The sequence below is a fragment of the Protopterus annectens genome, chromosome 16.part0, assembly GCF_019279795.1.
Source record: "Protopterus annectens isolate FY-2018-M chromosome 16.part0, PAN1.0, whole genome shotgun sequence".
NCBI lineage: Eukaryota > Metazoa > Chordata > Ceratodontiformes > Protopteridae > Protopterus > Protopterus annectens.
Window position 1 is genome coordinate 619,585,853 of NC_056750.1, and position 14,592 is coordinate 619,600,444.

At 41.2% G+C, this 14,592-nt stretch overlaps 2 protein-coding genes across 12 annotated transcripts in view; one reads left to right on the forward strand and one right to left on the reverse strand.

The window, feature by feature from the left end:
- Positions 1-14,592, reverse strand: part of CIZ1 (CDKN1A interacting zinc finger protein 1) — a 2,016,138-nt gene that overhangs the window by 1,799,273 nt on the left and 202,273 nt on the right. The window lies entirely within an intron of this gene.
- DNM1 (dynamin 1) overlaps positions 1-14,592 on the forward strand; it is a 1,092,771-nt gene that overhangs the window by 632,389 nt on the left and 445,790 nt on the right. The gene's annotated exons all lie outside the window — the stretch shown is intronic.

Below are 14,592 nucleotides of genomic sequence, written 5' to 3' on the forward strand. Positions count from 1 at the left end.
TGATACTGTGAAGAAGCATGTATTTTAATAAATGTTCCTTGTTTTTCAAAACACCACTTATTTATACACATTATGGATGATGCCCATTTTACATTGCTAAGCTGTATTCCTACATTTAAGCAAACTTTTTATTCTATGCTTTATTTTTCACTGTATTTACAGCAGAATTGATTTTAATCTTGTATTCATTGTTCAGCACACTCTTAACAGTTCCCCTTTTTTATTTAAACCAGGGAGACAAATTCATCATTGTTTGGTGAAATATTTTCATTGTGACAAATGGCAACAATAACTTGCTGAATAACTTTTAAAAAAACTTTACATATGAATAACATGCAGCCAAGCATAATAAACTGTTCTGCCGATATGAGAAAAGCATGCAATATTTGCTTTTCAGAATTGTTTTTTTTTTATATATATAATTTCTGCTGATACTGTGAGGAAGCATGTATTTTAATAAATGTTCCTTGTTTTTCAAAACACCACTTATTTATACACATTATGGATGATGCCCATTTTACATTGCTAAGCTGTATTCCTACATTTAAGCAAACTTTTTATTCTATGCTTTATTTTTCACTGTATTTACAGCAGAATTGATTTTAATCTTGTATTCATTGTTCAGCACACTCTAACAGTTCCCCTTTTTTATTTAAACCAGGGAGACAAATTCATCATTGTTTGGTGAAATATTTTCATTGTGACAAATGGCAACAGTAACTTGCTGAATAACTTTTAAAAAAACTTTACATATGAATAACATGCAGCCAAGCATAATAATAACAGTTATAGGAATTAAAAACAAAATGATTTTTCCTGTCCAACCCATGAACAAATTACTAAACCACTTACTCCAATTGTAAATACAATTTTTCCTACCATGTTGTGATACTTGTGCAATAACTTCTAAATGCGTTTTTAGTGAGATTGTTTAATCTGGAATAAATGTACAACACTGTTCTCCTATTAGGGCACATGTACCCATTGAGATGCTAGTATGTAATCTAATGCCATTTGATTTTGTAAAATCATAGTTTGTATGGCTGTCATTTCGACAGTAATGTCAGAGATTGCATTGAAAGTGGTGTTTGCCAACTTCAACCAGTTTGGATAGTTTTCTTAACTCCCAAGTGGCTTTTGCTGCTCCATACCATGGGAAAATACCTGCTCCAGAAATTACATCATCTCCTAGATCCACATCTTTTAATTTTAAATAGTCCAAATTTTGATGATAAATACTTGATGTATCTAGGGTATCCACTGGGTATTCCGGACTTTGAATTACAGGTAGTATATCTCTTTTTTTCTTGCATTTTTGATGTTTCCCTGGGGTAACTCTTTTACATGATGCATTATTCTCTGCTTTATTTTTCAGTGCATTGCAGCAGAATTTATTTTAATATTTTATTTATTGTTCAGTATACTCTAACACAGCTTACTGATGTGATTCCACCAGGATGGCTTATTTTGAGTTAGTTCTGTACATATTCCTGTAGGGGACAGCTGCTTCTATGCAGCTATTTGCATGCATGTATAGGGTTTCTGCTAACAGTTCCTCATAAGCAGCAGTATTCTCAGGGATTATAGAGGCTTGAAATTTTTTCAGGCTATCATTTAATAGTAAGAAGTTAGACAAAGTAGTTCCTGAACATTCCAGGGTTATCTGGTGTTACAAGTTTTATTTTTACTTCAAAGGAGATCATTTTGTGGTCTGACCTCACCAGAGAGGACATTACACTAGGGGGTTTGCAGCATTCTTCCCCCTGTTAGTGAGGACTATATCCAGAATGTTTGCTGTGATTTGTGATTATCCTTTTTTTTTTTTTAACCAACAAAACCAAAAGAACAGACTGGAACAGAAGTGATCAAAAAGCCAATAGTCCACTCAGCGATATGAATCTTTGATTCATATCGCTGAGTGGACTATTGGCTTTTTGATCACTTCTGTTCCAGTCTGTTCTTTTTTTTTTTTTGTTCACCATTTGTGATTCTCTCTCTTGTGAGTTTTCAACTTTTCATGATGTAATCATGTTTATATATGTATATTATATATGTGTGCATGTGTGTGTGTGTGTGTGTGTGTGTGTGTGTGTGTGTGTATGTTCTAAAAAAGGACAATGAAAAATGGATGTTAGAGTAATTTTATTTACGAGTTATAGGGTACTGATATTTTTATTTATCACCACTCTGTATGCCATTGAGAATTTATCACCACTCTTTGCATGCCATCAATCATTCCTCAACATTGTAGCCTTACTTTCAATCAATGCATCTCAGCCCCATTCACGCAAGTAAGAAAAACAAACTGCACACCCACACTGCACACCTAAAACCTACTCCCCCAAAACACAAAGACACAAACATAGGCACATTAATCAACCTTCTAAAAATAAAATTTAATAACATTAGAATTATTTGTTTTTCTTTGATTCACTTCTCCACTGATCACCTAGCTTGCTCTCCTTAGTGCCCATACTGACTTGTTTATTCTACTTTGATGAGAGCCCTAAAGCTGACTCATTTCTTGGTGATGAGAAATAAGCAGAATGGAAGTAGGCCATTATCTACTTGTAGGACTTATTTTTTATTTGTTTTTATTTTTTTTTACCCTGTTCCCATTTTGTATGACTGGTAGTCTGCTCAGGGATTGATTTGCGATTAGCTTCAGCAAGTGATGCAGTTCCTCAAGACTGCCCTGCCCCCTTATAGACAGCACTTCTGTGTGATCTTCAGTCTCCATTAAGGTCTTTAACCCAGAACCATACATCTTGGACACATAACCCACACAACTGCCAGAAGAGAGATGAGACAGCTAAGTTATGTCATTATGCCAACATGTGCCTGAGTTGCTAATAGAATTTGGGTTGGTGGGGTGATAGTGGGTTAAATGAAAATAATTTAAAATAATCTATAAAAAATAAAGAAAAATAACGATTGTGACTTGCAAGCTGGGATTAGGCTTGTATTTGGGCCTAGTATTTGTGGAGGCTGTGTGTCTGAGCACATATTCAGGGACATCTTGGTTTAGCCAAAGCCATCAGGCATTTCAGTGAAAGAGAATTGTTTGAGGTCATTGGCTGACTGAGGTCACCTGGACTACAGCTTAGACTAAGCACCTCATTAGTTCTTTTGAGATTTCTTTCTTAAAAGCTGTCTCAAGTTTCAACTTTCTGTTACCTAAGAAGTTCAGTTGTGAGTGTTCTGCCATTTCACACTGAGCTAATCGAAGGAAGGACACTGAGCAAACTCGGAGCTATAATATATAACATTAAATATCCTGTTTTTTTGTTTATTTTGTTCTTTATTTCTTTGTTATTTATAGATCTTTGTTTACTGTGTATTTTTCTAGCTAGTTTCACTGTGTGTGAGGTATTAACTGGAAATTGTCCACTTTTATTAAGCATCTGTTGTGTTGTTTGTTTCTGATAACTTGTTGCAGTTAAACTCTTTTTTCTAGAGGCTCCTTTAGCTGTTTAAAACTTTCATTTAAAGGCTCACTGCTGCTTTTCAGCTGTGAGAAACATTTCTGCCCTCCCTCCCTGTTGGTATAGTGTTTTTATAGTTGGTGGCTTTGCAGTTGCCCACCCTAGTGTAAATTTGATCTGGGACCCTCCTCCCAGTCTAGTGTCATTACCTCATTCTACCCAGTACATGGAGAACATTTGAGAAGGCCAATCAGCTTAGTTTCTGCTACTCCTTTCTCTCTTTCCACTAAAAAAAAAAAAAACCTTTTTCTAAGCTTGTTTCCTGCCTTTCCTGTGGGTAGTCTAGCCTGGATATAGATTTACTGTGTCCAGGACTATTTGTAGGCTTCTAGGGCCCAAGCCTTTCTGTGTTGGAGGGAAGCCTTCTAGCTTAATTTTGTTTCTTAGAACTAGCCAGTTTTTTGTTTCTGCACTTGTTCAGAACTTATTGTAAGCACTAAATAAGCTACAAATTACTACAGCACTCAACTTTCCTCATTGTCTAGAGGAAAACAGTTTCTAGTACTTAACAAATAAGCACCTATTCAGGCATGTCCAAGGGTCAGCCCCCGGTGTTTTCTCCTGTCTACCTGATGAATCTGGGCATCTTGGGGCAATGCAGTAACTGCCTCATGTACACAGACAACCCTCTCCTCCTACCACCCAACACTACAACCTGCGAGAGATGCACTTATATAGCCAAACTGGAAGCAAAGCTCTCTTCACACAAGACTGGACAAGACAGTCAAGAGGAGAAGGTAAACATTTGCACCACACCACACTCAGCACATAGTCCCTCAAAACCTACACCACCAAAACACACACATAGAAACACAAAACACACACCTACATTCACGTGGCTCTCAGTAAAAACCTGCCCAAGCAACAGGGACCTCCAAAGCAGAAACACAAGCAACCTCCAACCCCCAACACAACCCAAATGACACATAGCCCACAAACTCAGTGTGCCACTCAACCACATGCCATAAGGCATAACAACGTACCCAACACTCTAGTTATAGGTGACTCTATAGTCAGGCACACTGATGTTCCACTCACCATGCTAAACAAGGAGAAAATTACTGTCAGCTGCCTGTTGGGTGCCAGGATCTGCCACATAACACATACACTCAGGTCACTCCACAACAAGTACAAATATGACTCCTTGGACTACATGAAAAGGGACATGGAGGAGCTGTCTGATCTTGTAGCCCAGGCAGGTATGACCCTAGCCCTGAGTAGTATCCTGCCATCACCCAGAATGATACCACAGTACAAGGACAAAATGATTGACTTCAACAATTGGCTAAGCTTCTGGTGTCATTCTAAGGGGATCCAGTATCTGTCTGCCTGGGATGACATGATCGACAAGCCACGATGCTTTGCCAGAGATGGCCTGAACCTGTCGCCCCTGGGATTCCGGATACTGCCTAAGGCTCTAGCCACCCCTATAGTGCCTTTTTAGGCAAGGTTCAAATGAGAAACTCACCACCCTAACAGGTACAGGCAAGAAGAATCTGAGGGTATTGCTACTCAATGCTAGAAGTCTAAACCTCAAAATGCACTCTCTCGAGCCACTCCTTAAAAGGGAGAACATCGACATCTGTGCAGTGACAGAGACCTGGTTCAAGGCTCCAGAGAGTACCCCTGCATTACCAGGCTATAATTCATACCACACCTTTCGGCCACCTAACCTGGACCGAAACACTAAAGGCGGAGGCGTGTCCATATTCATTAAGGATATCCACACCTCCAGGCTAGTTGCTCAGCATAATGCATCCAAGATTATCCAAGTGCAACTAACTCTGGGCAAGACCGCAATCCAAATTGTAGCTTGCTACAGATTCCCCACGATGCCCCAGGATTCCTACTCCTCATTTCTTAATACACTGGAAAATGTTATGGTACAACCTACACCCTAATAATGGGCGATTTCAACTACCCTACCATTAACTGGGAAAACTACTCATGTACCAACTCTTGTGCTCAACGTTTTCTGGAATTCATAAATTCCAATGCCATGGATCAACTTATCCACACCCCCACCAGGGGCAGCAATATCCTAGACCTGGTTATTACCAACATGGGCGACCGGTACTCCACACCAGAGATCAAGTCCTCGTTGGTCAGATCTGACCATACGCTAATCACCCTAGACATCCACATCCCTCCCCCACCCCCCATTAGGGAAACCACAGTAAAAAATTTCTCCAAAGCCAACTTCACGCCTCTTAAGACAGAAGTGGCAAACTTCACGACACCCATGCTGATAGACAATAGAGGTATGACTGCTGAATCCTACACAAATGCACTTTATAAGCACTTACATGAGTGCATGGGTCATGCAATCCCTAATAGAACCAAGATGCTATCCTCCAAAAAAAGGAAGCCAATCTGGTGGTCCCCTGCCAAAGAAAGAAACTGTTGCAAAAAAGAGTAAAATCCCATGATTGGAGAAACTCCCTGGTCAGCTTCAGTAAGAAGCTGAGATCCCTCATAAAATCCTCCAAAGCTAGTTATGAAAACAAAATCACCACTGATTCTAAAGACAACCACAAAGCATTCTATAGCTATGTCAAAAATCTCAATGGCAACACTCAGATCTGCTCTGAGTTACAGCACAATGGCACTAAATATACAGAACCAACGGATATTGCCAACATCCTGGCAGATAGGTTCAGTGCTAACTTTACCCCTCTGTCATCCCCTAAAAGGCCCATCTCTATACCAGAAGAATGCAAAGTTCCTGTAATCACAGCTGCACAGGTAAAAAACACACTATCCAAAGCCAAGAACACAGCATCCATGGGACCTGACGACATCCCAGGCTGTGTTCTACATGAACTACAGAATGAACTGGCACCCCACCTAAATACCATGTTCAATCATAGCCTCACCTCAGGCTATGTGCCCACTGAATGGCGCACAGTGACAGTTATCCCACTCCACAAAGGGGGAGCCAACACAGACCCCGGAAACTACCGCCCCATTAGCCTAACGAGCCTGGTCTGCAAGGCTATGGAGCGTATCATTATGGAACTTATAAACAATGACATTGGTAATCTCCAAACTTAGGACTCCACCCAGTTCGGGTTTGTAAAAGGCAGATCATGTCTCCTAAACCTGATAGACTTCTTTGAAGCAGTCACCAAAGCCGTAGATGAGGGTAAGGTGGTTCACACAGCCTATCTAGATCTCGCCAAGGCTTTTGACACCATCCCCCACTCTGGAATTATAGATAAACTCACTAAACTAGGTATAAATCCCTATGTCACAAGATGGGTTGCCAACTGGCTCAGTGACATAACCCACACTGTGAAAGTAGCAGACTCCAAATCTAGCTTCAGACCAGTGACAAGTGGAGTACCATAGGGTTCAGTCCTGGGTCCTCTCCTGTTTGGTATCTACTTCTCTGAAGTACAGGCCAACACAGAAGGTCTTTGGCTAATGAAGTTCGCAAATGACTGCAAACTAGGAGCCATAATCAAAACTCCAAAAGATGTGGACATCCTACAAAAGGGCCTTGCTGAGACAGATGCCTGGTGTCAAAGTCATGGCCTCAAGCTCAATGCCAAAAAGTGCATTGTCATTCCTTTTGGTAAAAACTCAGTACCCATGAACTACCACATAGATGGTAGTCTACTTATCACCGAAAGTGTGATAAGAGACCTTGGGACACAGGTGGACAGTAGTCTCTCCTTTGATAATCACATCACCACAGTAGTCAGGAAATCCTTCTTTGTGGCACACCTCATCACAAAAGGTTTCTCATCTAGGAAAAAAGAGGTCATTGTTCCCCTCTACTCATCACTCATTAGACCCATTATAGAGTACAATGCCCCTTTTGGTATGTACCTCACAAGACATCTACAACAACTGGAAAGGCCACAGAAATAACTCACAAAGAGGATTATCGGCCTCAAAGAGATGACCTATGCAGACCATCTCAAAAAACTGCAGCTTTACTCCATTGCATATCACCTACTCAGAGGCGATCTCTGCCTAACACACAAAGGTATGTCAAACCCAGAGCTTTTAGACATGCTCCACTTAAAGAAATCCCAATCCCTATGAGCTCTAGGGACCTAAACCTCGTCACCACAATAAACAGAACATGCTGGAGGGATAGATTCCTGTCCCAGAGGACTTCCCATACTCTGGAACAAACTACCTATCTATATCAAACAAAGATCCTCATTAGCACTGTTCAAGAAAAATCTTGATGATTGGATGGGAGATAGGAAATTCACCCCGGGGATCACTTCTGTGGCTCTGCTCAACAGTGGCACAGAAAAATAATTTTCTTGGGTGGCGAAAGCCAGGGTACCTTTGGCTAGGCTTATATAGGCCCTAGGACCAATAGCCTAGTACCTACCTATGAACAAATGGACCTGAATCTATGTTAAATATTAAACTAACTGAAAAGAATAACAAAACTATAAACAACAAATCTGAGCATAGCCCTCACTATGGTTGCCATTTCAGAGACTGCTGATCTGTAACAAAGCAATCATTTTTTTCCTCTGGATTCTGATAATGATTTTGTCTACTATTGCTGCTGAGTTTACAAGCATGTACAATCCATGAGATTTCCTGCTGCTCACCACTATGTATGAGAATACCATACTTACTTCCTTCCAGTACCCAGGCACTTCTGTAGTGGAAAGTGATGTACTGAAAATTTATATGGCGTTATCTTCCAGTAGACTTTTTAGGACTGTGGGAGGCAGCTTATTTGGTCCATTTCTTTTATCCTTTGGTAAAGATTGCACTTCACACTCATTCTTCTCCCTTTCTGTCCTAATTTCTTTCCCCTGATCTCATCGCTGTGTCCTCCCTCCATGACTGAGATGCTTCTCTTGCTTTGCTTTGTAAAAGACTGAAGCAAAGTATTCACTCATCACTTTTTCCCAGTCCTTTGTGTTCTTCATCCTGTCATGTTTGTCTTCCAATTGTTTTTCCCTGGCATATACCTAAGGAATCTTTTGTTCTCCCTGTTACCCCTTTCTGCCAGCTCCCTTTCAGCTTGTACCTTATGTGACCTCATCAGCTATTCTGCCTGCTGCTAGCCTTTTTGCAATTTGCTTTTTCCATCTCACAAACCCCTGTGTTTGTGTATGCCATTTCACACTAAATGCTTTCCTGACAGTCTTAGGTAGTCATATTGGCCATCTTTTTACTTTTTTACTTTTTTCCGTAGCCCTGAATGATGAGCTAGAAGAGAGGTTCAAAATACTCCCTTTTTCCCTCTGGATAGGTTTGTGCTTCTTCTCCTCTCTGACCTCACATTCTGTGACTTTTTTATGTAAATCACTGCTTCATAGCACAGACACATCCATAAGGCATACAGTCCAATTCTATCCACAATCTCTTGCCACAGTCCAACAGGTTTACTCTTTCAGTGTATCCCCAGTACCCTAACCCATATCTGACCCTGTCTCCTAGCCAGCCGTAATTCAGTCACGTTTTACTTTTACTTTTACTATCACACTTCTTTACTCCCTCTCTTTTCCATTCTGTAATCCTCCTTCTTTATGCATTTAGGAGGTGAAGGATACACCATACTGCTGCAGCAACTTTCCTCTCCTTCTTCTGCCTTCACTGCCAAAGTGCTTATGCTAACCTATGACCCTGCCTGCTTAATTCCTCTCCTTTTCCCACCTGACTGATTGTGGCTCCTTCTCCTCTCTGACCTGCCTCAGTTTATGCAGTGCTACTTCACCTGACCTTTTTCGGCCATTCTTGAACAGCCTATACCTAGGCAATTCCCTGTTACCAGACTATCAGCAATGACTGTGGTGATCTCATCCAGAGTTAAGTAAGATAGAGACACTGAGGATATGGGTTAACATTTCTGAGCCCTGTAGTCAACAGAGAAGGCTTCAGATGAAATGAGTACCACATTACAGGTAGCTTCCTGTACCTAACTAATTAGCATTTAATGTTTTACTCCATGACTTACATCTGCCTTTTCAAAGTTTATACACACACTTATATATATATATATATATATATATATATATATATAAAATGTATGTATACAAACACATATGTGTATATATAATACACACACACACTCACACACGCATATATATATATATATATATATATATATATATGTGTGTGTGTGTGTGTGTGTGTATCTATATATATATATATATATATATATATATATATATCTGTGTGTGTGTGTGTGTGTGTGTGTGTATATATTCATAGGTTCATAGGATGATACTAGGCTATTGGCCTGGATGCCCTTATAAGCCTAGCAAAGAATTTTGCCCATTCACTCAAAGTCAGCACCTGTTTACCCTCTCCAGCAGGGACACAGGTGGTCCCATGATGTATTGTCTGTTTAACATCCAGTCATCCAGGTTCCTCTTAAAGAGGGCTAGAAAGGTACTCTGCTTGACATAGAGAGGGAGTCTATTCCACAGACTGGGGAGTCTTTGGGACACAAATCTATCCCTCCAACAAGTTCTGTTAATGTCACAGACCAGGTTAAGGCCTTCCGTGTGAGTTGCACAAGTGGAGTTTGACTTACAGATATGCAGCAACTCCATCAAGACTGGGTCTGAGATGGCTTTGTATGCCAGACACAGGTCACCTCTGAGCACCCTGTATGAGACCGAGTAGAGGGACAGGGCCTTTAGCCTATCTGTATAGGATAGGTGTTTGAGACCCTGGATTTTCCTGGTCAGGAACCTGTGTGATCTCTCCTGCTGCTGCATGTGCTTGGCAAGGTACATGCCAAAGGGGTCATTGTACTAAAAATGGGTTTGACAAGGGAGGAGTACAGGGATGTTACTACCTCCTTGTTCCTGGATGAAATACCCTTATTTATGAGGTGGACCATGTAGAAAGCCTTCCATACAACTGAGGCAACGTAGTGGTCAAAAGTCAGGTTGGTATCAACCTGGGTGCCCAAGTCCCTCACGACGGATTGCATGCTTAGTATGTTGTTATTAATGTGATAATTAGTGGGGATGCCATTTTCCCCAAATGGAATAATGATGCATTTACTGGCATTCAGTTTGAGGCCATGCTTATGGCACCAGTCATTAGTTTGAGTAAAGCCCTCTTGGAGGATGTTCACATCACTAGGAGAATTTAAGGCAGTAGCCAACTTGCAGTCATCTGCAAACCTGGTCAGCCACAGACCACTGGTTTTGGCTTGCACCTCAGAAAAGTATATCCCAAACAGTAGAGGCCCCAAGACCAGTCCTTGGTGTACACCACTCATTATGAGTCTACTACTAGAGGTGGCTTCACCTATTTTGACTGAGTGGGTGAGCCATTTATCTACCCATCTGGTAACATATGGGTTGATGCCTAGCTGGGAGAGTTTATCTATTATGCATAAGTGGGGATTAGTGACGAAGGCTTTGGCTAGGTCAAGGTAGGTGGTGTGCACCGTCTTCCTCTCGTCCTTGGCTTTGGTGACTGTTTTAAAGAAGTTGACTGAGTTTAACAGGCATGATCTCCCCTTGAGAAAACCAAACTGTGTGGGGTCAAGCATTTGGAGGTTGCCAATGTCCTTGTTTATAAGAGCCATGATAATGTGTTCCATAGCCTTGCAGATCTGGCTAGTTAGGCTGATGGGCCTGTAATTACCTGGGTCAGTGGACACTCCACCTTTGTGTAGAGGGATGACAGTGGCTGTCCTCCATTCAGCTGGGACAAAGCTGGTGCTCAGGCTTTGGTTGAATAGGGTGCCTAATGGAGCTGAGAGCTCATGCCTGAGTTCATGTAGGATACAGCCTGGGATATTATCGGGTCACATGGAGACTGTATTTTTTGCCTTTGAGAGGGCATTAAAAACCTGCTCCCTGGTGATGGGGGGGTAGGTGCTGGAGATGTCCTGGTTTACTGATGGGGGACAGGGGGGTGATGTTTTCACTGAATCTGTCTGTCAGCAGGTTGGCTATATCTATGGCATTTGTGTATGTGGTGTTCTTGACCACCAGTTCAGAGCAGATTTGGGTGTAACCTTTTTGAGATTGTGGACATATGCGAAGAAGGCCTTGTGATTGTCCTTAGTGGATGTGGCCAATTTGGACTCGAAGTTAGCCCTAGAGGATTTCACCAGTGACCTTATATATATATATATATATATATATATATATATATATATGTATATGCGCACACACACACACACACACACACACACACACACACACACACACACACACACACACACACACACACAGTGGCATAGAGGGATAAAGCCCTGATTACACCACAATTGACTAGAATTTGATTACTGGCTTGGGCAACAGATGGAGTGGCAGGGGAGGGGTGGACATATCCATCCTGGAGGCAGTTAAATGGGTGTTCCCAGAGAAATCCCTGGTAGAGATTGGGGATGTTGAGCCAATGGGGGCATGGTCCGAGGAGGGGAAAGGGTGGTAGACATAGCTGAGTTGCCACAGAGGTGGGCAGATACATCATATATCACTACTGAATACCCACCCGCAGACACAGCCATGAACACCACAATGGGAAGGGGCAGTAATGGGTAGAAGTTAAAGCACCCCATAGCTGAAGGTGACAGCCAAGGGCTCCAGGATGCCATTAGGTTTTGTGACTAGCTCCAGAAATGTTGGAAACAATCGTGGGAACACAGCCACTGGCAGACTCGGTGTGGATTATGGGCACTGGGGAGAAAGGCAGTAGGATGACGCAGGGAAGAAAAAGTACTCAAGAAAAGCATGTGTGTGTGTGTGTGTGTGTGTGTGTGTGTGTGTGTGTGTGTGTGTGTGTGTGTGTGTGTGTGTGTGTGTGCGTGTGTGTGTGTGTGTGTGTGTGTGTTACACTCATTTATATATATGTATTTAGATACACTGGAGTTTGAAGATGGTTCTTTCAATAAAACGGTCCATAAGTGGAGCCAGTGAAAGTTGAAAGACTTGACTTGTAATAGAATGGCCTGTAACTTGAGCCAGAATAGTAATTCTCTTATAAAAGGGGGAGCTGAAGCAACAGAGTCATTTGCCTCTCACTATAGAGTGATTACAGAGGGAATCAGGTGGCGGCCTGTTCCCCAGGAGCTGTACAGGTAGGATACTGATACACAGGCAAGGCCTGACTGAGAGACTTATACAGGCTGACGCTGATAGCCAGGTAAGGGATTGTTCAAGAGGAATTAATTCTACAGACTTAAAAAGAGAGAAGTCTCAAGCCCAGGTAGATCTGGAGTACCTGAGACGTCATGCGGCTGAAAGAAGATAGCGTGAAACAAGGCCAGAGAGACAGACAAGGAAGGCCTGTACATTCATTGTAAAGAAAACTGAAATAAACTGTGAGATATTGGAATTCAGTGAACCATTAAAGTTCTGTTTCTTAAGTCTGAAAATTACTTTTTATTTGAAAGCATTTCAAACACTTTTTTAAAATTTGTTAAACTTGCATATGGCTATGACAACTTTATTGCAGTAAAGGCATGATTTAGTTTGTAAATGCAGCCTTTGTGTGTTCTGTGAAAATTAGAGATTTGAGATGATATGTCATGTATGAAATGAAACCAATGGCAGTGGAAAATGCAAGGTGTTTATGTAAAGTTCTGAAGGGGTCTCAAGGCACCACAATATATCGCACAATGGAGTATTGAAAAATGCATGTTGCTTCTGCAAATCTTAAAGAGTGCAATCCAGTGTGTTTTTATTTTCACTAGTTGACTGGAATGTCAATGCACTGATCATTTTTAAATTAACTCCATAGTAAAACTCTAGCCATGGTGCTGCGGTAGCATTGTCGCCTCACAGTAAGATGTTGTCCTGTTCGATTCTCAGCTAGAGCGTCTTCTGTGTGGAGACATGCATGAATGGGCGTACCTTTGTTGAAGGTTGTGCATCAGGGCCGGCAACGTGGCACAAAAAAAATCTACTGCCAGTCATTAGTGGACCGGAGTTCCGCTGTGGCGACCCCTAACCGGGAAAAGCCGAAAGACACAACAACAACAACAACAAGTAAAACTGTAGCCATGCTTTTTTCTGAATGGTTTCTTCATTGATCTTCCTTATCCATAACATTTAACAGGAGTATTTACACTGGACATCAGGTCTTCCTTTTGGAGTAGTAGTGGCTGCACTGTTGCTCCACTTGGAGAAATGACTTGAGATCTATCTGCAACTCCTGACTGTGACAGTTTTCATGGTCTCTTCTTTTCTTATGACAGGACTGGTTGTGACACCTCCTGTTATTCTTCATCCTGGTACTTTGACTTTATAGTATTTGTCTTAAACAAATGTCTGTGATTTCTCCTATATAGATCTCCGTGTTCCTGAGAACAACATAGGCTCTTGGTTCAGTTGCCTAAACAACTACTTCAGTTTCAGGCTACAAACCTTCTCATGTCTTTTGTATTCTTAGTCTGTCTCCAAGTTTTAAAATCTGATAGTCTACAACAATTTTCCCCACAGAAGTATTTTTGCTTCTGTTGATTTCTGTGCAACACTTCCTTTACTTTGTATTGATTCTTAAGTATCAGTAACAGTTGAAATAGGCAGACTTTGTTCCATTTCCCACCATGCCGGCCTTCTTCCTGTTATATACCCCAAAGGTATTTTTAGTGAGGGTGAGAACAAGATGGGGGCATCATACAAATGGGCATAGTGTAAGCTGTAGTCTGGGAGTGAAGCTAGCAGCTTTCTTAGAGGAATAACTATCTGAAATGTGTAAGGTACAAATTTTTCAAGATATTGAATCATTCGTAGAAATCTCTCCAAAGCTTGCTTGTCTTCTGGCTTTTTACATTTTTACAACTGCTTTTACATTTTCTGTATCTAGCTTCAGGGCCTCTTATCTTGAAATATGAATTATATATTTTGTGTCACTCTTTTACAAGTGCTCATAGCTCTAAACCAATCAATGACAAAGCTCAGTAGAATTGGGGACAAATCCAAAAATAATCAAGGACAATCAGGGAGACTTTTAGAATGTTAGTACTATTAATGTGAGACATTGGCAGAATAAGAGAAAATGAATTAATATACATTTTGCAAAGTAAAAACAAGTCTGTAACTCTAATTCCATCTATCCACCCCCAACCCTTTTTCACATTTTTACACATGGGGTCAGGGTGTCACTTAACAGTGACAATCATCTACAGCTAAGCTGCCAGGTGGCT